The sequence below is a fragment of the Eptesicus fuscus genome, chromosome 25 (genome assembly GCF_027574615.1).
Source record: "Eptesicus fuscus isolate TK198812 chromosome 25, DD_ASM_mEF_20220401, whole genome shotgun sequence".
NCBI classification, from domain to species: Eukaryota; Metazoa; Chordata; class Mammalia; order Chiroptera; family Vespertilionidae; genus Eptesicus; species Eptesicus fuscus.
In genome coordinates, this window is record NC_072497.1 from 7,402,328 (window position 1) to 7,427,757 (window position 25,430).

The window sequence follows — 25,430 nt, forward strand, 5'->3', positions numbered from 1 at the left end:
ATTAAGCTGCGATCGCATCCCAGGCACCTTACATGCAGTGATATTGAATCTTCCCAGGAACTCAGTAAGCTTTTCATGCTATGCATGAGGAAACTGGGAGTTACCAGGTAAATAGCTTGTTTAAGTTACCAACTCATGAGCATTCTGGCACGTGGGGGCGGGGGGGGCGGGGGGACTGTGTGTGCAACCCTTGGGCTGCCTGACTTCCAAGTTTTCATGGGGACACAGATGACTGCAAAAGCAGTATTTTATAATATACATTATAATATACATTTATATTCATAAGGTTTGAATTATGTCCATAGGTGTGTGTGTGTGTGTGTGTGTGTATGTGTGTGTGTGTATCTACACTAATAAAAGAGAAATATGCAAATTGACTGTACCTCTACGATGCCCACCAGCCAATCAGGAGTGAGTACGCAAATTAACCCAACAAAGATAGCAGGTTAATTTGCATATACAGGCATGGAGCGGCCGGGCAAGGCAGGACGCCTGCTATGAGGGGGAAGGTGGGGGGCGGAAGGAGCTACAGGAGCGGTACTCCAGCTGGAGTGAACACTGAAGGCTCCAGCTGGAGTGAAGGCGGAAGGAAGTGGCCGGAGTGAAGGCCTGGGTCCCGGGTGCTGGAGGAAAACCAGTGCCAGCAGCCAGGGGAAGGAAGAAAGGAAGGCCTATTCTTGCACGAATCTTCATGCAACGGGCCTCTAGTATGTATACACACACACACACACACACACACACACACACATACTAGTGGCCTGGTGCACGAAATTCATGCACATTAAAAGGGAATTAGAAGAAATATTTTAATATTGTTATTTGCGCTTTCTCTATAATAGAAGTGTCAGAGATGAAAGAAAAGTAGTAAAATGTATATGAAATCTCCCTCCTGTCAGAGTCTGGGGTGTTCCGCGGGACCTAGAGTCAAGTCCCCACCCACCACCTGCATGCACTTTTAAAACGCGGGAGACCCAGACCCGGCCAGCCCCACCCCCATTGGGTGTGACCCAGACCCGGCCAGCCCCATCCCTGTCAAGCCCTGCCAGGCGAGGGGCGTGGCCTGAGGTCCCCAGTCAAGCTCGCGCGCCCTCCCCCCGCCCCCCCACCCACAGCCTCAGCCTCACATCAGCACTGAACGGGGATGCATGCAGGCAGGGTCATGTCCCTAGCTAGGGATGCAGGCAGGCAGCTTCACCTCAGCGCTGGGCGGGGATGCACGCAGGTAGATGTGACCTTAGCACTGGGGGCGGAAGTCCCTGCCCCCGTCCCCGCCCACAGACTCGTCGTGCCTGGGACACCATAATGGACAAATTAGCATATTACCTCTTTATATGTATAGATACATCCTAGAGGCCCAGTGCATGAATGCGTGCCATGGGTGGGGTCCAGCCAGCCCACCCCAGTTGGGGCCGATTGGGCCAGGCCGGCCAGCCAGGGGCAGGGGCTGCGAGCAGTTGGCAGGCCAACCCCACCCCACTGGTGGAACTCTGGGTTGAAGGGACAATTTGCATATTAGCCTTTTATTACATAGGATATACATATAGTACATGCGCATATACACATATACATATATTACATAGATGACCACGTGTACACAGGAGCCAACTGTGCCAGTCAACCGCCTGATTGATCGCTTTGGGGTTAGAGTTCCTACGTGATGGAGATTCATGGGCCCATTATATCTACAACAGTGAGGACAACGTTGGGAGAACAGATCTGAAGACGACTGGCGGTCAGAGGCCACTTGTGAAGCCCCAGCCAGGACCCCGGGAGCAGGGAGAGGAATCAGGCTCGCTTCCCAGTCATCGCTGCCTTCCGCTGTTGCATTAACAGGTAGGTAATAGCCGAGTCCTCCAGGATTTAACCACCGGAAACCCCCGTGCGTGGCCCGCACCGCGCGCTCTATCATCACTTGCCATTGTCACAGAAATCATCATGCAGATTCGGCTGCGGAGGAACGGCTCTGGTAGAAGGGTTCATGCATGAGGTATGATGGATCTGCTCAGAGGGACAGATACATCTTTCTTACGGCCGCCACGCAGCGGCCCTCAGCCACGGTCCCTCCCGTCCAAATCACCTCAAATAAATGTGAGGACGGCGGCGCTCACAGTAATTCCTTCATTTTTAAACACATAATGGAAATGTATAACTAGTCCTCATAAAAATTTATATCTCCATCCGTCCCTTTAATTTATAACAGGCCCTCTAGGCGGTTATTATTCAAACATTAATAAAATGACGACGGATCACCAAAAGCCGGCGTCTCCAAGTTCACTTCCCTTCGTATTTGTACGTATATAAAGCTAGATTAGCGCTGACGCCACTTCGGGTTCTCACAACAATTATGCCTTTAATAAGAGGGGGGCCGCGTGATGTATGATCTTAATCATATGAGGAAGCCGGGCCCCTCGCACGAAACCAAAGTTGAATTTTTCATGCCCTTTGCAACAACTGTGACTCTCCATGTCCTATATGTTTGGATTCTGCAGTTTATGCAAATGCTCCCTTTCTATAAATTTTAGATTTATCTCCATTTGTCACTGTATGCATTCTAATAGAAGGCGATTGTTGTTTCCACACCCCCCCCCCCCATAAAATATGATTAAAACCCATTTCAATTATGTATGCTGGGCGAGGAACAGAAATAAAACGAGATGGGCTATTCCGCGACTGCAGGGTTAATTATATGACTTTTAATAAATGTTAATAAACTTAACACGGGTCCAGACCTCTCCGGCATGTTTGAAAACAGTTCTTTTTAAAAAAGACTTCGGTGAACTTCAAAAAGAGAGAACCAGAAGCGTGTCGTTATTATTTTCGTCCCGTGGCTGAAACGTCCGACTCAGAATGCTCAGCCCGAGAGCATTTTTTTCACTCCCTTTTTCACAAGTTCACCTCTCGTCTTTTTTTCCCCCAGAAGCCTCACAACCTTGTAGCACGCGTTTTCCCAAACTCAGGAATAAATAAATACTAGTAAACAGCTGACCCGTTTTTCTCTCCTCTGGACCCGAGTGGCACATGCCAAACTCTGCCCGATGCTTCCCAGCGCCGTGGTTTTGGACCAGGCAGGTTTCTGTGGTTGTAACCACAGGACCCACGGCCATGGATGGGAGTCTTGTTCTAACATCTTATTTTTAGAACAAATATTTTCCGGTGTGAGCAGCAAGTCTCAAGTCCGTGCTTGGCAACCACCGGCTTAGAAAGATGAGGTTTCATGCTAGGAGACGTGCAAGGCTTCTGTGTGATGGGAGTTCATACGAAGAAAAGTTTCTTTTCTAGTAAGTTCCATTTCTTCCCATGCATCTCTCCCCCCTGTCATGCAAACGTAGCAGGGGACAAGAGATAAGAGGTTTCCAGGTGACCAATAAAAATCTTTAATTTTCTTTTTTCTTTTCAGCCTGTGGACTGAAGAGTCCTGGGTTCGATTCCAGTCAAGGGCACATGCCTGAGTTGCAGGCTTGATCCCCAGTGCGGGGCATGCAGGAGGCAGCCAGGATGGGGTTCTCTCTTCTCATTGATGTTTCTATCTCTCTCTCCCTCTCCCTTCCTCTCTGATATAAAATAAAATAAGATAAAAATATAAAGCCCTTGACTTCAAATGATTAGCCTGTTCCCCCCAGATTTTATCATGACTATGGATTGCTCACTTCTGGGGATCCCCTTTCAATATAGATTTACAGCAACAAAGCTGAAATCACAGGTTGATTTCCAGTTAAATGTTAGTCGTTACTGCTAATGAGATCCTGTACCTTTAAAAGACCTAACTCTGCTTCAGTCCCTTTATACCCTGCATCTCTAATGGTCTTCCCACTAATTGGTTCTGTGTAAATGAAACAAGCTGAAAGAAGAAGAAGAAGAAAAAAAAAAACACGGTGGCACCAATAAATATTAATAAGTTATTGTTTGTTTTCTTTACCTTGCTTATGAATTCATACAAAGACAGTGCGAAGACATTAACTCCAGTCTATTAATTGCCACCTGATAATTGCCACCTGATACTTTTCTCCTGGATAATTAGGTACCCATTAGTTCTAATCAAGTAGTTACTTAATTATTGCAGTAATTAGTCTAATGGACTAGCAAATTGAAGCTTTATCACTTTTGGATACTTAATGTTCCTGACAGCATACTTCACCAGTGTCAGGGTTCCGGACTCAGCAACTTGTCATCTGAGAGCGCCCATCCTCCACCCACATCCTCATCCCATCCTCACTGCGTCTCTTCCCTGCCCCCAAATCCCCTCGCCCCCACCCCGCCCGGGTCTTCCAAGAAGCAACCTAAACCCAAACTCCTCCTCCCGGAGCCCTTCCTGGGGACACTTTGCAGAGACACGCTCTGTACCTTCCCGCCCGTGGCCAACCGCACGTTGCACGGCCCAGCATCCATCCGGCCAACGTGAAAATCAGCCGGTGCACAGAGAACGTGCAGAGAAAACCAGAGCGACCGCAGCACCCTGAGCACACAGCGGGAGGGAAAGCTTGCTTAGGAACGCGAGGGATCTCATGAACAACCCTACGTCACACCGTCTCCACTGAACAAAGACACCCTGCATAAACAAGAACGATCCGAGAAAAACGACAGCGCTGAAGGCAGGACCTGAATGAAGTCCTACGTCCATCTTCAGTTCTGATCGCCGACGGAAGAGGCCCGAGGAGTGATGAAACGGCTGCTCAGGACGATGGTGGGACCCCCCTCTGTGACGGAACTTGGCGAGTGCTGGCTTTGGGACCTGCAAGTCGGGACGCTGACTCTTTGGGGGATGCCACAGTCGGGTCTGCCCAGTAGTGCGCAGCCTCTGTCACATCCTCGTCCTCTAAGCCCTGTGGTCGGCAAACTGCGGCTCGCGAGCCACACGTGGCTCTTTGGCCCCTTGAGTGTGGCTCTTCCACATTATACCACGGCCTGGGCGAGTCTATTTTGAAGAAGTGGCATTAGAAGAAGTTTAAGTTTAAAAAATGTGGCTCTCAAAAGAAATTTCAATCGTTGTCCTGTTGATATTGGGCTCTGTTGACTAATGAGTTTGCCGACCACTGCTCTAGCCCATAACCCAGGACACACCTGGGTCTCAGGGATGTGGTGAGTGACTGTGGATGGGGAACAACAGTCTCATTATTATGCTCCAACCAAGGCAATTAAAATCCTATCTAATAAAAGGGTAATATGCAAATTGACCATCACTCTGTCACAAAGGTGGTGGCGCTCATAGCCACAAGATGGCGGCGCCCAGTCCCCTCAGCCTCGCCCGAGCCCCCCAGTCCTAGGGAGGCTGCCGCTGAGAGCGGGCAGCATGAATGGCCTGGAAAAATGCTTGCTTCCTCACCGTGGCGATGCCCGGGCCTCGGAGGGCCTCTGGGGGACAGGGGGTCCAGCCCGCAGCCTACGCGGCTAAGCACAGGTCCTGAGAGGAGACAGCGGCGGGCCTGCCTCCCACGGAAGCAGCTGCCACCCTACTGTGCGCAATATCGCGCGATGGCCTACCAGTAGACTTATAAAGCAGGCACTAAGAAAGTGGTTACCCATTTTGGGTTTTTTTGAGCCTGCACAGTACAGCGAGGGCCTGGTTTTAAAGCTTGGTCCTGTGATTCTCTCTCATCACTGAAGTCTGTATCTCTCTCTCTCCCTTTCCCTTTCTCTCTGAAATAAAAAAATATATATATACCAAAAAAATAAATAACTTGACCTTTCCAATTAGCTGCTTGAGCGGAGGTTTCTGCATCTGTAGAATGGGTGAATTAATATGTACTTCACATAGCACTGATGGGAAGATTAATTAAGGTCACGTGATTAACTAATTAATTAAGCACACATTGGGCAGTTGATACACATTAGATGCCTCTCTCTGCTTGCGGAAGCTAATGGGTAATTCCATTCCTTCTCCGATCCATCCTCCTGCTTGAAGACACCCCCCTCCCACCTCCCACGGTGTTTATATACATAGTTATGTTTACACGCAAACACATATGTCTAACAACTAGCTGCGTAGCTCTCATTTCACACCAGGACGCCAAGCTCAGCCAACACATTCAGATGCTAACACCTGTGATGGAGGCAGAATGAATGACTTCCATAAACCAGCATTTAATTTTTTGAAATTGGAGTGGGTAATTCAGGAGGGTAATTCATGAATTTCCTAATTGGGTTTTTTTTTTTTTTTTCCTTTCTTTTCCAGCTCCAAGCTGCTGGGAATCCTTTATGCGTTTTTGCCTACCTGTCAGAGTGGCCATCAGGTTCAAGTGAGATGATGTCTAGAAAAACACTCTGCACGTGTCATTATTGCTGCTGTGAGCACAGAAATGCCACATCAATGAATCCAGAACCTTCGAGCTGGCAGGGAGCTGAGGCTAACACTTAGTCCAACCTTGTTCATTCATAGGCATAAGAACGTGACTCTTCTTAGGTCACCCCATTTAATCAATGATGATCATTGATCCAGAGTCTATAGACTCCAAATCTAGCATCCTTGTTTGTGCAAAATGCACACCCATATCTTCAATTTGACAATGATTAAAACTGCTGGGGGGTGTTGTTGGGAGGAAATACCATGTGACCCACATACATGACGGTGGAAAGAATAAAAACAGCAAGTGTGCATACATTCTGAGCCAAATTAGCTCATTTCTGTTGGATCATTTTGGAAGCATTTTTTTTTTTTGTCACCATGAAAATACTATTATAACTAGTTGTTAAGGATAGCAAATGCCTCTTAAAAGAGTTTTATAAAATGGACAAAAGGAAGGGGAGAAAAAGGAATCGCTGCAGCCCGCCTGACTGAGGATACAAGGAGAGACATGGCAGCACAAAACCCCACACATATGGAACACACAATTTTCTAGCCACGCTCCAGTGCCGCGTTCCCTCATTCTGAAATGTTCCCGCTCAGATGTAATCAAGTTGAGCCTGTAGTGATCCAGCAGCTTAAGAGCTCCCTAACAGCTCAGCCCACTGCTGTTCAACTGCCTGTAACTTCTGGAAAAGAAGACTTCCTTGGAAGGCACACGGTGAGGAGGGAGTGGGTGGTAAGAGATGCAGGGATGAGGAGAGATGGGAGAAGCAACCACACCCCATTTATGCTCCAGGTAAAAGATTTCCTTAGCTTCTACTCGGGGTGACATTCAAAATATTTAACAACTAGTAGGGTACAGGCACCAATGAATCCAAACGGATTTTGGCTATAATGTTAGGGCAGGGCTCTGGGGACCCTGGATGTTAACTGGTCCCCACAGGTACAGCCAAAGCCGCTAGTGTAGGCGGAGGCGGGCAGGGATTCCACAACCTCAGAGCAGCAACCATTTGCCAGCTGAAGTGGGTGGAGTGCCCATTTTTAACAGCCAACATGGTAGTCCTGCTGTCTATGCATGGAGACATTAACGCACCCTCCACACATCTGCCCTACCCTTGCAAACTTCCAGTTTGACGGTCTCCAGATAGAAGTCCATCAAAGCTCCATTCAAAGCTCTAGGACAAGGGTCTTCAGAGAGCAAGACGGGAGGCAATGCACACAGGGGAACCCTGTCTGAAGTGGATGCCCTTACTTCTGGGGTGACATAGACAGGCTCCTGCAGCAGCCGGGGGAAGGTTGAAATGAGGAGATCAGGTCAGGACCCTGGTGAGCTGGAAAGCAGTTTCCACCTAGAGCCACCCGCCTCACCACAGGTCCAACCTCACAGGCATGCCTCACCTTGTTATTAAGAAGAAGTCAGAAACTCACAGTTCCAAGTTTTTAGCACTCATGCTGGAGGGGCAAGATTGTGACTTCATGCTTATGAGCAAAATGTGGCATGGGAGCATGGAGGCTGATGTGCCTCAAGGACAAGCTGAGGTTAGAGTTTCTCCAGGTAGATTGTTTTTCCTTTCAATTTAGGGACAATCCATGGGTATGTACACTAATAAAAGAGAAGTATGCAAATTGACCATACCTCCGCGACACCCATCAGCCAATCAGGAGTGAGTATGCAAATTAACCCAACAAAGATGGTGGATTAATTTGCATTCACAGGCATGGAGTGACCGGGGAGGGCGGGACACCTGCTATGATGGGGAGGGCGGGGAGCAGAAGGAGCTACAGGAGCAGTGCTCTGGTTGGGAGCAAAGACTTACAGGCTCCCAGGTGGCCAAGAAGCAAAGCCAGGGGAAGGAAGGCCTATTCTTACACGAATCTTCATGCAACGGGCCTCTAGTTGCTAAATAAAGAGGTAATTGATCCTCCCTCCCTGGAGTCACCACTCTGTTCTCCATGCAAAATCCCCGTGCATGGCCCTTGACTGTGGAGCTGAGCTTGGCTTTGCCGTCTCCTCTCCAGCCCCCATTTTCAGAAACAGCTGCCTCTGAGGATGGCCCTTGTCCCCCCTTTCCTGCTTTCTGCTGCAAGCGGCGTCTTGGCTGCCTACTTCGCTGGGCCTGATGTAGCCAACATCTTGCAAAAATAAAACGGAAAATGGGTGTCTCATCAGAACAGCGGCAGCTGTTTCACACCATCAGGAAACAAAAGCATCAGGCTCTAAGACCAGCTTTAGCAGCTTCGGAGAGCTGCGAAGACGGAATTAGATGCAGACAAGAGCTTGGTTTTGGAGCTGTCAGTGCTTCCACCAAACTCTCTAATTCATGCAAAAAAAAAACACACAACAACTTTTAAACATTAAATGGCTGAAGGTTTTTTGGAGGGGAGGGGCGTGCAGTCTCTCCTTGCTTGAACAGAATGCATAGGTTTAGTCCATCACCCTTTTGAGCAACCACTTTTAGGTAAGCAGTATGGTAAAGCACCTATGAATTAAATTGCAAAGATGATGCATTATTGCCCTGACCCCATATCCACAAGAGTAGCCGGGTTGTCACTTTTTTTCTTCCCTTTTTTCAGCAATTGCTTCACGTTGTACTTTGTCCACATTGAAGCTAGTAAGACAACGTGTTCTGTTTGGTCACTGATGACATAAAAAGCCTGCACCTGAGATCTCTCTTGTTATTAGTATTTTAAGGTTATTTTCCCCTTTTGAGCCCAAAATTGGTAATTTCAGGGAATCGACTGGAAAAAGGACTGGTACTAAAGAATAATATTCCACTGACCAAAGTGTGTTCTCCCCCAGCCAACAGAAATCCTTCTTCGACTTGTTGTTTTTTTTCCCCCGTTTGTTTGTTTTGCTTTGTTTTAGGTCTAAGATATATATGGGAGGTAAATTTGTAGAAGACGCCAAAAGAATTGCAATTATTATAGAATTACCTGTCTCTGAGCCACGTTTGCTCTGATGCTGCCAAAAAGCATTCACAGGTGTATTATAAAACTTTACAAGATTATAACTGGGCTTCCCCGCCCTCTCTACCTAAAACAAAATAATTCTATTTTTGCTGGCTTTTTGCATCTCCTATTGCAGAAGTGTTTTTTCTTTCTTTTTCTTTTCTTTCTTTTTTTTCCCCCATCACTCCTGGGCTTTTTCTCTGAAGTAGCTCATGAATTTCGCTGCATAAATCACTTGCTTTTTAATCTAAGACATTTTATCAGAGATTGTTTTTCCTTTCAATTTAGGGACAATCCATGGGTATCTACACTAATAAAAGAGAAATAAGCAAACTGACCGTACCTCCGAGATGCCCATCAGCCAATCAGGAGTGAGTATGCAAATTAACCCAACAAAGGTGGCAGGTTAATTTGCATATGCAGGTGTGGAGCAGCCAGGCGGGGTGGGACACCTGCTATGATGTTGGGGGATGGACGGGGTGTATATCTGACATACCAACCATGTAGATGAGGTTACGATCAGAATTATTTGCCCGTTTTTAATCTGGTTGGTTAAAAGTAAAGGCACTAAGATTTTTTTAAAAAAACTGGAGAATTGGGAAGGGGTGCAGAAAAAAACATACTGGGCGTGTGCAGAGGAGGCAGGTCTTGCTCAGGACCCCTAGGGAGGGGAAGAATCAAGGAGGGTGTCTGGGCGCGTGTGCTAAGCACGCTGCCACTCTGGAAGCCTGCGTCCCCAGGGAAGAGGAAGAAGTGATGATGTAGGTGAAATTGGAAACGATCCTCTCATCTGTGGGTGCTTCTGCCAAGAAGGAAGAGATCAGAGGGGAGCAGAGGTCAGAAGGTCCAAAGCGTGGTCCACGGAAGGTCTACCAGTAAGACGAGAGCTGCGGCTGGGGCCCCAGTGGTTTCGGGAGGGCTCTCTGCAAGACGGGGCCCCAGATGCCCCTCAAAGGCATTTGGACAAGCCCCTCAGCTGGGGAGGTCAGTGCCCGCCTTGGCCCACGCCAGCGGGGGGCCCGTCCATCATCCCGCCCAACATCAAGCCTCATTTTCTTGAAAAGAACGGTCTGTGTACTTTGTTCCAGGCTGGGAACTCCAGGGACCTGAGGCCAGCCGCAAGCCGTCCCCTGACCCACATCAAAGGGGCACTCCACCCCTGCCATTTGTCAGCTTCCTTTCAGCAAAGTCATCATGAAAGAGACGTCACTTCACTCGCTTGTAATGTGTATTTCTTTGGGGAGGCAGATGTTGAACAGCAGCCCAGCAACCTGGTACAACTGTTCAGGGAAGGAAGGAGGGAGGGAGGGAGGGAGGGAGGGAGGGAGGGAGGGAGGGGGGGGGAGGGAGAGGGAGGGGGGAGAGCAAGGGAGGGGGGGAGGGAGAGAGAGAGAGAGAGAGAGAGAGAGAGAGAGAGAGAGAGAGAGAGAGAGAATCCACAGGAATGGCAGAGGGAATTGAAAAAAGGCAGAGCAGTCCACTGAACCACACTGGCCAGGGCTCCAACTTAGTTTTTATACTTGACAAAGAGTATTCATCTTTTTTTTCTTTCTTTTTTAAAGAAATAAAAGTCCTGTGTTTCTTTTTTTTTTCTTTTTTTTTTTATTGATTTTTTACAGAGAGGAAGAGAGAGGGATAGAGAGTTAGAAACATCGATGAGAGAGAAACATCGATCAGCTGCCTCTTGCACACCCCCTACTGGGGATGTGCCCGCAACCAAGGTACATGCCCTTGACCGGAATCGAACCTGGGACCCTTGAGTCCGCAGGCCGACGCTCTATCCACTGAGCCAAACCGGTTTCGGCTTTTTTTTTTTTTTTTTAATTTATCTTTATTGTTGGAAGTATCATAGATGTATTACATCTGTAAGAGGACTCATCTATTATGTACATGGCGCCTCCTCTGGTGTTTCATATTCTTGTGGATATCTGTCACTCCTCTCTGTCATACTAATGATTTGTTTGTAAAAGCCAAATAAAAAGAAAAAAAAATTAAAAAGGCAGAGCATAATTACCTGCATTGGGATGGAGCCTGGGCACCAGCAATACCATCATTACTCTTCCACTAAGAGGACTTTTCTCTAAATACAATCCGAGTGTTGCCCTTAGATACCAACTCTTCTGTGGAGGGCAGTGGAGGTGGGGAGACTTTTAAGAAGGTGGGAAGGTAGAAAGAGGGAAGCAGACAGACAGACATGAGGGCACCTTCCTTTATCAATACTCCCGGCCTCTCTGTCTGCTTCTCCAATCCATTTACTTTTTGGCAGACACCCCTGACGCATTAAAAATTCATCTCGTGATGCTAATAGATTATCTCTGCCTTCGCATTAGATGGCAGGGCGGTGCGTGTGGACACTCAAAAGATGGGGCTGACGTGTATCTCACGGTTGTAGTAACTTCTCAGTAACCATCTCATATATGGTTGTGACCATATTGCAGGTCATACAGCATTAATAATGGCTTCTTATTGGGAGAGAGAGAGATTGGGTCACTACTGAAGTACCTACGTTCGTATTCTCATTGTTCCAGTTCCTAACTGGGTGGTATTGGGCAAGTTACTGAAGTACTCTGTTACTTCATCTATAAAATGGGCAACCAATAGAACGTGTGTGTGTGTGTGTGTGTGTGTGTGTGTGTGTGTGTGTGTGTGTGTACCAACGCATACCCATGCATTAACCAAGATAACAATTGCAAAGTAACATTTGATATTTGTTCGCTGGTATGATTATTATTAATTACACTCTGAAATACAAATCAAGATCAGTTGAAACTACAAAGCCTGTTTCTCCTTCCCCAAGTCCCCAAAAGGCAACAGGCATGAGATGAGGGCGCTCCGAAACCCACATGCTCAGTAAGACGGTACATACACGTTCCCAAACAAGACCAGTTATGGCAACCCCATCGACCGACGGCTGCGTCCGTTTCTAGATTTACGATGTCCTGCAGGCGGGGCTGCGTAAAAGGCCTTTTGTTGTTGTTGTTAATTCTCACCCAAAGATATTTTTCCATTTGATTTTTAGAGAGAGTGGAAGGGATGGGAGACAGAGAAACACATAGATGCAAGAGAGACACATCGATTGGTCGCTTCCTGCACCCATCCCTCCTGGGATCAAACCTGCAATCGAGGCACATGCCCTTGACCAGAATCTAACCCGTGACCCTTATGTCCATGGGCGCACACTCTAAGCCAGGCGTCCTCAAACTACGGCCCGCGGGCCACATGCAAGTGTTTTTGCCGTTTTGTTTTTTTACTTCAAAATAAGATATGTTCAGTGTGCATAGGAATTTGTTCATAGTTTTTTTTTAACTATAGTCCGGCCCTCCCACGGTCTGAGGGACAGCGAACTGGCCTCCTGTTTAAAAAGTTTGAGGACCCCTGCTAAGCCCTGAGCCAAATCAGCTAGGGCTGTGGTCGGCAAACTGCGGCTCTCGAGCCACATGCAGCTCTTTGACCCCTTGAGTGTGGCTCTTCCACAAAATACCACGGCCTGGGCGAGTCTATTCTGAAGAAGTCGCGTTAGAAGAAATTTAAGTTTAAAAAATTTGGCTGTCCAAAGAAATTTCAATCGTTGTCCTGTTGATATTTGGCTCTGTGGACTCATGAGTTTGCCAACCACTGGGCTAGGGCTCAAAGGCCTTTTAAACAAGAGTCCAGTAAAACCACAGAGGAGAAAAAGACAGAGGAGGGGGGAAAAAATCTCACAGGGAAGTGACAGAATTCAGGACCCAAGCATGCAGCGATGCCTGAGCTCAAAGTCTTTGCAAGCTCAGTGGCCGATATGGCTGCCTAAGATCACCCCCAATATGGCCCTGAGAGAACTAATAAAGGACCTGGCAGTGAGGGGAAGCGCGGGGCTGGGAGATTGACTGATGCTGCTGCAGATCAGATGGATGGCTCTAAATGACCTGGAAAGGCATTCCGGGAGCCCTGGGCCACAGCATTAAGCGCCCGGACGCCACGTGCACCTCCGAAGAGAAGTTATTAGAGACGGAAGTCACCGCTGACAAGTGCGGCTCCGGTTTGGAGTAATGGCTTAAGAGCATCGGCGTGAGGAAAGGTTACCTCTCCGCGTGTCTGGTGTGCTGCTGACACCGAACGGAAATAACTGGTGGATGTCGGGCAGAGAGGAAGAAGGCAGCGGGTAGGAGAGAAGGGGCGGTCACATGGAGGGTAGAACCTCCGTGTGATGGTGTGAAGCGGAACCAGGGACGGTGGCTGGGTGGCCGCCCCGAGACCCACCTGCACACACAACCACATGCCCCACACAGGCGCACAAACACCACCCACCACCAAAAAGGTCATGTGTGTTGCCCTCTGTCCTCTACCGTGTCACAAGGATTCCTGACCTGCCGATGCTTGCCAGTGGGCATGCAGAAATACCACCGTGAACAGTGAGAGAAGCGGGTGTGTGTCCCCTGGGGTGTGGGAGGTCTGTGAACAGGGCAATTAGGCCTTTCTGTTCTGCCCGCTCATCTGGGGCTGGACCTACACCATCCCGGACACACGGGGTCCCCACACCCACCTGCCTGTCTCCACATTTCAATCAGCAGGAGTCGATTTGGGGGAGGTGCTGAAGGGTCATGTTGGCAGACAGATTGCAGGGGAAAAAGGGGGAAAGTCCCTGTGTGGGCACGTGTGTGTGTGTGTGTGTGTGTGTGTGTGTGTTCATCCCCCGTGTGATTCCTTCCTCCATAATGCCCTCCACAGAGCTAACTCTGCCTCACCAAAGGAATCCATGTAAGTGATACGTCTGTTGTCAAACTCATCCAGATTTTGATCCCAATCACCTTTTTACTTAAGCAAGTTGAGACAAGGAAGGGTTTTTTTGTGTTTTGTTTTTTTTTATTTTTCCATTGATTTTTAGAGAGAGTGGAAGAGAGAGAGAAAGACAGAGAGACACATCGACGTGAGAGAAACACATCAATAGGTTGCCTCCTGCATTCGCCCCAACCAGGGCCAGGGAGGAGCCTGCAACTGAGGTTCGTGCCCTTCACTGGAATCGAACCCGGGACCGTTCGTCCGCAGTCCGATGCTCTCTATCCACTGAGCCACACCGGCTAGGGGCCAAGGAAGTCTTTCTTTTAAAGAAGACACTATTTCTATCGTTTTTATGAAGAGGTCACCACTCCAGTGATTTTATGAACCTGGGCAAGTCTCCGAAACAGCGTTGCTGCCACGCAGGTATCGTAGGGTCCTGCTAGGCTGCCTGCCCGCCTTTCTCCTGTCCTTGTTCTCTTTTGCCTTTGAATGGTATTTCTGTCGCTTCCCTCGCTCCTGCCCGGGTCTACCCGTGAGAAGGCACAGAATAGCGGTACACATTTAAACGACCCCATTCAGGCCACAGCACCGTGAAGCACCTTACCAGGATGACCCGAACCTCGCGAAAGGCCCCGAGAACGGCCCTCCCTTCCCACGGAATGGACCAGCCTGCGGGCTTTTGGACGGGAGCAGCTGCCGTAGAAACGAAAGCAACAGGGCAAACGCGCAGGATGGCCCGTCAATCCCTCCTCGCCCCGCTCTGAGGGGAGATGGGGATCTGACAAGCTGAGTTCAGTGTACACCCTGCCTCCTGTGAGGGGGGGCCTGGGGGATCACTGTAATTCACTCCTGAGATGGGCTCGTGCACTTATTTTCTCTGGGGAACCACCTAGATAGGGTTAAAGGCATAAAATAGGGTGGTGGGAGGTGGGGGGAGAGAGAAGAAGGAATAAAACAAGTGCCAAATAAACAGAAAAACCAGCCAAAGGTGGGCCTGCCCTGCAGGCTGGCTCCTCTCCACTGGAAGATAAGCCATCGCTGACAAGCCGCACCCCCCCCCCTCCTGCCCTAGGCCCCCTGCTTTAATCAGTTGTGCCTCGTGGGCCATTGTTATGTAGAGCAGGCTCCTGCCAGTACTGAGCCAACAGAGCGGCCTCCTCACTCCACTGGCAGGGTATTCACCTGGGAGGTGTTAAAGCGGCAGTGTGTTCCTAGAGGGACTTCCTGTTCCCCATAATTAATTCCTCCACTGGATGTCTATATAACTCCGTCCTCCAGCGGTCATTACGGACGGGTGTGACGGCTCCCAGAGACAGCTCGGGGCTCCTGGCTTGGTGCTGCAGGGGCTCCGTGGAGACTGGCTCATCGGGGCCCTCCGGGGGAATGTGACTCCTATGCCTCAAGCACATGTGCGCGCACACGCGTGTGCACACACACACACAAACTCACTCAGAAGAAATGCTGAGAGGGCTTTTATTTCAGCATCGGAAATGCTCGTCAGACACTTGGGCTGATGGCCTCCGCGGAGCTGGAAGAAGCAAAATGAACTGCAGGGCAATGTGCTCGGATTTCCCCAGCGCGAGCGGCCCAGGGACAGTCCCAGCAGCGTAGTGTGACAGGGCCTAGCTGCTCAGATCCGATGCAGAGGACCCCTCTTCCACGTTCCCCCACCTCATCCCTAAATGCACAGTTCCCGGGGCCGGAGAGGGAACAGGTCATGCAAAACGTTGCCATTCCCTGCTAGCTGTTCCCCCTGGGATGCAGAAACCCCCAGATCCGTGGTCGGCAAACTGCGGCTTGCGAGCCACGTGCGGCTCTTTGGCCCCTGGAGTGTGGCTCTTCCACACAAAATACCACGGCCTGGGCGAGTCTATTTGGAAGAAGTGGCGTTAGAAGAAGTTTACGTTTAAAAAATGTGGCTCTCCAAAGAAATTTCCATCGTTGTGCTATTGATATTTGGCTCTGTTGACTAATGAGTTTGCCGACCACTGCCCCGGATGGTCTAAAACAGTGGTCCCCAACCTTTTTTGGGCCGTGCCCCACCTAAGCATCTCTAACATCCTGATGCTCCCCCCGCCCCCATGACCTATAATTCTTATTATTCAAAATGTGAGCTCCTATTCGCATGGAGAAAGCCTCAAAGGCCTTGAACTTGGTCTAAACAAGCTTCCAAAGAACATGGCGTCCATGAGAGAGAATGAAAGGACAGTGGAAGGACTGAGGAAGAAATCACTATGAAAGTGTTAAAAAACAATAATAATAATAATATGAAGTGATATGGCAATATAGCAAATATAGTTTCAAAACATATAATAGAGAACTGAAATGCATAAATATGTCACAATATACACTGAGTGGCCAGATTATGATGATCTCTGAACACTTAATACTCTGGCCACTCAGTGTATATCCTATATAATAAAAGGCTAATATGCAAATTGTCCCCTTGACCAGGAGTTCAACCAGCAGGCAGGCCAGCCAACCACCCATGTCCCCTCCCCCTGGCTAAGCTGGCCGGATCCCACCCATGCACAAATTCATGCACCGGGCCTCTAATATATATATATATATATATATATATATATATATTATACATATACAATTATATATATATATATATATATATGTATAATATATATATATATATTATATATATATAATATATATATACACACACATACATACACACATACACACACACACACACACACACACACTGAGTGGCCAGATTATTATGCGTTCAGAGATCATAATAATCTGGCCACTCAGTGTATATTTATAGACTGTATATGAGGCCCCTAGGACCATAAGAAATGCAAAAAAACTCACTGTTAATAACTCGAATTGCTCCCCTTAAAAAATCAAATTTCCCCCCACCTTGGGAATCACTGGTCTAAAGCATCTTGTTTTCTATAGAATTTCCAAAGATGGCCGGGGAATCCACGCATGCAAAGCAAGGAGAAGCACTCTAACGAAGGAAGCAGTAGGCCTTCAAGCTTCATGGAGCCAGAGCAGCATGTGGGTGCGGGTTTAAAACGCCGACCCCGGAGCTCACAGCCCACAGAAGCAGAGTCATCGGCCTGAAATAAGGCCCAGGAATCTGAGGACTTGCTCAGCCCAGGAGGCAGTGTGACATGGCAGAAAGAATGCTGACTTGCGGGTCACAAAGGTCTGTATCCCATCCTCTCCTGTCCCCACCGACTCGCTGGGCAATAGGGAAACAGCCTTTAACCTTTTCTGATCGGCCGTCTCTCCCAACCACACGTAAGAAGGATGAAACCTGTCTCGCAGGGTTCTCGAAGATTCGTGGTAATGTATTTAAAGACCTAATACAGAACGCAAACAGCAAAAGCGCAGCCAAAAGCCACACGTGGGAAAAGTGTTTGGTACCTATTCGCCAAAGCAATCATTAAAAAAATATTTTTTTATTGATTTCAGAGACGAAGGGAGAGGGGGGAGAGAGAGAGAGAGAGAGAGAGAGAGAGAGAGAGAGAGAGAGAGAGAGAGAGAAACATCAGTGATGAGAGAGAATCATTGACTGCCTGCCTCCTGCATGCCCTGCACTGGGGATCGAGCCCACAATCCAGGCATATGCCCTTGACTAGAATTGATCCCAGGACCCTTCAGTCCACAGGCTGACCCTCTATCCACTGAGCCAGGCCAACGAGGGCAGCAATAATTTTTTTTTTAAATATAGAAACATTCCTAAACATTTTTCTAAGTCATTAAGAAAAAGACCATTCAGCTGTAGGAGAATGGACAAACGGCCTAATCGGAGCATTCACAGAAAAGGAAACGCAAAAGGGTCTTATATGCATAGTATTTAAAAAGAGCATGCTTGCTCTCACCCAGATAAAAGTAGGCACAGATTAACAGCACAATGAGATATATTTTTTTTCTCCTTCCAGATTATCAAAATAAAATAAAGTAGTGTACCATCACTCCACGTCAGAGATGGGGGTCGTTTTAGAAAAAATCTGCCCAACATGTGAACATGCAGGCTCTGCGACCAGAGCTTCTTCCAGTTTTGGAAATCCATCATTCCTATGTACTGACACGTGTGTGCAAAGAAGCATGTGTGAGGATGTTCCCCGCAAGCCTATTGTGAGCCAGCCAATTGTTTGCAACAACTTAAGTGCCTATCAAAATGGATCTAGTCCAGTAAGTCATGGTCAAGGCAAACAGCATAATACAAAGCAGCTGCTAAAGTGAATGAGGCAGCTCATTCGGGAATCGCTGCAAGAATGATCTGCAGGCAGGCGGCTGTTGGGAGGGAACACATTCACTCCCGTATGCCTGCGTATTCATCGACTATCCCAGGAATGATGCACCCTGGCCTGCTGGCACTGGCTCTCTCTGGAAAGGGGAACCGAGTCGCCTGGGGACAGAAGGGGTGGGGGAGTGTCGACACATTTTTTAACTTTGAACCTATTAATACAATGTAAATGCTTTTTAAAGCAGCAAAAAGTACAACCAGGGAAATAGAGAGACCTGGTGCGAGGTGGTCCCTGGTACAGACAGCCTACTCGTGAATGTTATTCAGAAAGGAGGAGTGAACATATACACCCATACTCTTTCCCACTGTTCCTTGTGACAAATGTTCAGATTTTGGAACAGCCTATCTAGAATAGTAAAAGGGTATTATGCTAATTAGACCAGACAGCCGAACCACCTTCTGGACGTCATTCCGGACATCCTGCCCGACAAAGCCGCGGCAGTGGGGGCCGAGGCAGAGGTGGTTAGGGGCGATCAAGAGAGACAGGCGGGGAGTTAGGGGCAATCAGGCAGGCAAGCAGAGTGGTTAGGGGTGATCAGGCAGGCAGGCAGGCAGGCAGGCAGAGAGGTTGGGGCGATGAGGCAGGCAGGCAGACAAGCAGTTAGGAGCCAGCGGTCCCAGGTTGCGAGAGGGATAGCCCACAGGGATTGGGCCTAAACCAGCAGTTGGACATCGCCCGGGGGGTCCCGGATTGCGAGAGGGTGCAGGCCGGGCTGAGGGACCCCCCTCCCCCGTGCATGAATTTCGTGCACCAGGCCTCTAGTTATTGATAAAGAGGTGCCATCAGTAATCCATGTGCCGTGGAGCTAAACTTAGAGCTTTGCTCATCTGTGCATTATGGAGCCTAAGGAACAAAAGATAGCATTTTAGCCCGGCCAGTGTGGCTCAGCAGTTGAGCGTCGACCTATGAACCAGGAGGTCACGGTTCAATTCCCAGTCAGGGCACATGCCCAGGTTGCAGGCTCAATCCCCAGTGTGGGGCATATAGGAGGCAGCTGATCAATGATTCTCTCTCATCATGATGTTTCTATTTCTCTCTCCTTCTCCCTTCCTCTCTGAACTCAATAAAAATATATTTGGGGGGGGGGGGGAAATGGGATTTTGTTCTACCTGCAAATTCCAGCTCCATGCACTACCTCACTAGCTGTGCAATCTTTGGCCACTTAACCTCTCTAAGATTTACTGCATTCATAAATTAAAGGAAACATTTCTTTTACTTGTGATGAGAGCATTAAGTGAGATAACATAACAAAGTTACAGTACAAAAAATGGACTTTTTGAAGTGAAATTGTTGTTCACTTTTGCCGCTACTCCCCCAAATAATTTTTTTTAACTATTTGTTTGTGTTTTCCTTCTCCGTGCAGAAGTTGATGTTCAGCTATTGCCAAGCTGCTTTTAGATGATTATTTTTCAAAAGTCCTAATAAAAGCATAGATACTTGTTCCTGGGCTCTGGCTAAGATTCAGGCACTGACTTTCAACATGATCTTGGAAAAGTGGCTCATTGTGTCTGTTCTTTTTCTTTTCTTTTCTTTTCTTTTCTTTTCTTTTTTTTTATCTGCTAAACAGTCATCACCACAATTGCATCATTTCATGGACTTGCAAATCTCAAGAGCATGTGAAAAGTGTATTCACACACAGCCATCTAGTCAAAGACCTTTTTAAATAAACATGCCAAAGTAAATGACTTACAATGTATAAAATGCTTATCCCACGATGAGTAACAGGCTGGAGGCATCGTGTAGGGAAGACCAAGCCGTATAAACTCCCTCATCCGTGTCACCCCCGTAAGTCCTCTTCCAGGAAACAAGCTACTCTAGTAAAAAGTCTTCCTTAAACACTGTTGTAAGTTCACTTCTTCTAAATATATTTTTATTGCTTTCAGAGAGGAAGGGAGAGGGAGAGACAGAAACATCCATGATGAGAGAGAATCATGGGTCGGGTGCCTCCTGCACGCCCCCTACTGGGGATCGAGCTGCAACCCAGGCATGTGCCCTTGACCGGAATCGAACCAGGGATGCTTCAGTCTGTAGGCCGACGCTCTATCCACTGAGCCAAACTGGCTAGGGTGTAAGTTCATATTTTAATGGGTAACCGGCAAGTAATTGTGTGTGTGAGAGAGAGATTGTCTTGTGGCATTAGGAACCATGGCTCAAAGAGGTAGTGATGGGCTTTGGAGCTGATCAGGGTCAGGGAAAAGGGAGGAAAAGGAAGAAAATCACAACGGTTGTAGAGAACTTACGGCCCAGGCATTTACAAAGAATGCCAGGGGTTGGGAGCCCAGATCTGCCTGCTTCAAAGTGGTGAGGCTGATTTAGGGGTACGTGAACAAGACTGCCATTGGTCTACGTAGGCAGGAGAGTCCCCCATTCCTGATAGCTACACAGGGGACGTCAGAGGCAAGAGTCTGGTTGGTCTCAGGTGCCTGAGCAGAGCATTGTAGGACTAAGGAAAGTTCTATGTCAGATTTAATTTCTCAGCTGACCACCCTGGACTCTGGACTTAGTCTACAGACATCATTGTTGTTGTTCTTTTTGCCTAATCAACGAATCATCTGCTAAATCCCCACACATAGTTAATCTGCCCTCAAAACAGATGAACTGTTTCCTTACGAATAGTTTGCCACTAAGAATAACTATATTACATGGATTTTTTTTTTAAATAATCCTGATTTGAAATATGGTATTATTTTGGTGCCATGAGCCATCAGGGTGACTTGGGCATTCCCATACTGATGAGATGAATTATTCCAGCACACGAAAAGTACATATGTGTTACAGAAGCTTTTCATAAAAGAAGTTTGAAAAATGCCTAGTTACTCGAAAGACCAGCAACACTTGCATTGGGCCTTCAAGTGGTCAATTATTTGGACAATCTGCCGATATAGAAACCCCCATGATTGGGGCTCCAAGACTAAGCCAATCGTGTACAATAGAAAGAGAAAGTAAAGTTTTTCCAGTTGCTTCTGTCAACAGTCATTGTTCCTGCCAATCAAATTACTTAAAGTATTCTAGTCCACTTAATTATTGCGTTTTATTTTAACGTCAAAATGAGTACAGGGAGCCGAGAGGAAAAAAAAAAAAAATACATGTTATGATAGGAATACTTGTCAGGCAAATTATACATTGGGGAGAAAGGCGCTCATGTGCCTACATTCTTAGTTCAGAAAGTGTTATTCTCCAGACTTTAGCTTAAAGGAAAGCGCCCCCAGTTCTTAAGGGATGGCAGCAGCAGGCTGGGTGTATAAGCACGGCCAGGGAGGACTGTGAAACCCCGTATAAGCACAGGCCCTTTTGTTTGACAGCTCAGTGGGAAATGAGAAACTAGCCTCCATCCCGCTTCCACCGCATGCGTGTCAACATCAGCAAATGCTCCGTCACACAGCTAGTAGACACGCAGGCTGACGGACACAGAGCCTGACCTTGCTTCCCCAGGAGACCATCCCTCCGGGTCATGGGTGAGGGATGCTGGCAAGGGTCACTGAGGAGGGCGTGCGAGTACAGCCGCTGCTCACCATCCATCCCCTAATCAACAGGACTCAGCCTCGAGGGGTTGTCATGCCAGCCCTTTCCCCAGCACTCACGGAGCAGGCGAGAAGCAAAGCCCAGGAAAACGCTCTCTTTTTTAAAGATCCGAAGCTGTATGGAAAGGAAAGCACTAGGAGAAGGATTACAGCCAGGGTCCAGCTTGGATGGCATGGGTGGGCCCAACTACCTGGCTGTGCTGAGCCACACCTGGGCCCTTTACTGCAGAGACTCAAAGGAGTTCTGCTTCAAGTGGTACAAAGAAAGGGAAAGATAGATGACAGGTGGGTGGGTGGGTGGGTGGATGGATGGATGGATGGATGGATGGATGGATGGGCAGATGGACAGGTAGATAGATAGATGGATGGATGAATAGATAGGTAGGTAGGTAGGTAGGTAAGTAGATAGATAGATAGATAGATAGATAGATAGATAGATAGATAGATAGATAGATAGATAGATAGATGAATATATAGATAGATGAATGGACGGATAGATAGATAGATGGATGGATGGATGGATGGATGGATGGATGGATGGATAGATAGATAGATAGATAGATAGATAGATAGATAGATAGATAGATAGATGGATGAATGGATAGATAGATGAATGGATAGATGATAGATGAATGGATGGATAGATAAATAGGTGGATGGATGGATAGATAGATAGATAGATAGATAGATAGATAGATAGATATCTAGGTCCAGTTATATCTTTATATCTATAAATATCTTTGTATCCATTGTTTTTTCCCTTCTCACACATGTAGCCCTGCTCAGGCACACCAATTCAAGCAGTTGTGCCCACAGACCCCACTGTGACATACTCAGAAATGTTTAGCTTCCCATTGATTGCTTCAGAATGAAATCAAACCCCGCCTTGTTGCCTTCTGTATGGGCACAGCCCTGGAGGTGCACGTTGGAGTCCCTGGTTTGCGGGGTCGCTGAAAGCTCCTTTGATTCACGGCCAGCGGAGCCCGATGTCCGTCTTTGAACCGGGGTCATGAGCTGCAGTGCACCGTGCCTTCAGCAGGTGCTTCAGTGTCCAAGGTATTAAAGCTCATTATTTGTTCTGCTTCCCTCAGTCCCATCTCTTCCTTCTCGCTGCCCACGCTGGCCCCCTTCCTCTGCACCCCACCTCTCCCTCTCATTACGTTTATCATCAGTGACTACGAGGTGGCCCGGAAGTGAAGATGTCAGGCTGATGCTGCAAGGCCAGCAAGCAGCGCATGAGCCCTGCCAGCTGGAAAGATGTAGGACCGGGTGGTGGTCCTTCCATGTTGAAAAAGAGACACGTTTCTCATAATTTGTCCAAACCTATCATCCACATGTAGGTGTATTATTTCTGACGCCTACTGAATTTGTCCTACTGAACAAATAAAGAAAAAAATTAATAGGGCATAGTTACATGATATTCTACATGCATGCAAAGGATCTGAAATCAGAGGCTGTATTACTGAACTCATTTATGGAGTCAACAGATACTTAGGTTAGAGCAAAAAAAAAAAAAAAAAGTCATATTTGTGCCCTAGCTGGTTTGGCTCAATGGATAGAGCATCAGCCTGCGGACTGAAAGGTCCTGGGTTCGATTCCAGCCAAGGGCACATGCCTAGGTTGCGGGCTCGATCCCCAGTAGGGGGCGTGCAAGAGGCAGCCAATCAATGATTCTCTCTCATCATCATTGATGTTTCTATCTCTCTCTCCCTCTCCTTTCCTCTCTAAAATCAATAATTTTTTTCAAATTTTTTATTAAGGTATTATATGTGTACATATCTTACCATTGCCACCCCCCACCCCACTCCCATATATGCCCTCACCCCCCCGAGTTTTGCATCCATTGGTTATGCTTATATGCATGCATACAAGTCCTTTGATTGATCTCTTATCTCCCCCACCTCTCCCTAACCTTCCCCCTGTAATTTGACAGTCTGTTTGATGCTTTACTGTCTCTGTATTTATCTTTTTGTTCATCAGTTTATAATGTTCTTTACTATCCATAAATGAGTGAGATCATGTGGTATTTTTCTTTCATTGCCTGGCTTATTTCACTTAACATAATGTTCTCCAGTTCCATCCAGGTTGCTGCAAATGATGAGAATTCCTTCTTTTTTATGGCAGCATAGTATTCCATTGTGTAGATGTACCACAGTTTTCTGATCCAGTCATCTGCTGACGGGCACCTAGGCTGTTTCCAGATCTTAGCTATGATGAATTGTGCTGCTATGAACATAGGGGTGCATATATCCTTTCTGATGGGTGTTTCTAGTTTCTTCAGATATATTCCCAGGAGTGGGATTCCTGGGTCACATGGGAGTTCCATTTCCAGTTTTTTGAGGAAACTCCATACTGTTCTCCACAGTGGCTGCACCCGTCTGCATTCCAATAATATATTTTAAAGTCACATTTGCACATCTGTGTTCTCTGACAGTAACAGCAACCGCACCAATGTCCTAGGGGGCTGCCTACATAGTTCCACATGCCTGGATTTCACATGTGGGAAAAATAGGTCGGTGAAACTTCTCAGTAAACGTGGTAGTGGTAACAGATACTATTGTTGCGTGGGTAAGTGTCCCTAACTGATATACGTGGATTACTTTTAACCCTTACGGTGATCTTATAGGAATTATGACTACAACCTAAGGTTATAGAAAAGGAAACTAAGGCACAGAGGGTAATGGCACATGCAGTCTCGGGGGCAAGGGGGTACAGTGTGAACCCAGGCACTCTGGTTCCAGAGTCGGTTCTATTTAAGTGCCACTCTATATACAGTACTGTGCTCCATTGTTTTTGCCCTAACAGACCCGGGAAGGCCTTAATCAGAAGTCTCCATTGGTTCTGTAGAACACTTAGCAGCAAATATAAATGAAAGTACAATTTGGTTCCCTTGTCATTCTGTCCATGTGGTAGGTAAGAGGCATTAGTAGTAAGTAACCATTTTACAAACGAGATGGCAGCGAGAAACCAGTGAGAGGCCATTGCATCGTCAAGACAGGGACATTTTGGGTTAGGGCCTTAGAACTCAGGGTTCTAATTTCATGTAAAAGGATCCATTCCATCTTCATGCACTGAAACGGGAAAGAAGGAAAAGGCCAGCTCCTTGATCACAAAGGTAATTACATAGGAGGGGGATCAAGATGGAAGCAATGAGAAGGCGGAGCCTGGCCTATTGTGATGCAGCTTAAGGACTCCCTAAATGACAGACTTTCTGCAAATTCCATTCCATGGGGGGGCCCCTAAGTTGGAAAACAGACTCAAGAAGGAATGTCACTGTGAGAACCTTAATGAGTAGAAAGCCTCTTTGATCCTATCAAATCAAAAGAGTCTGTCACATTCTAAGCGAGTCTCTCACAGGACTGGGAGGACTTGTCTGGGTGTGAATGTGAACAGGAAGCAGAAGTATTCCGGCAGAACTCAAGGTAGCTCAACACATCCGCTTTGACTCTGAGATGGGATTCTCTTTCCGGGTCAGAAAGTGATTCTCCAGATTCTTCTGGTAAAACCTTATGCAAATCTATCAGAATCGACATTGATTGGATGGCAAGGGGCTGAGGAAAGGGGACTTTTGCAGAAGAGTATATAAAAAAAAAAATCAAGCATGGCTCAGTGGTTGAGCATCGACCAATGAACCAAGAGTTTGCT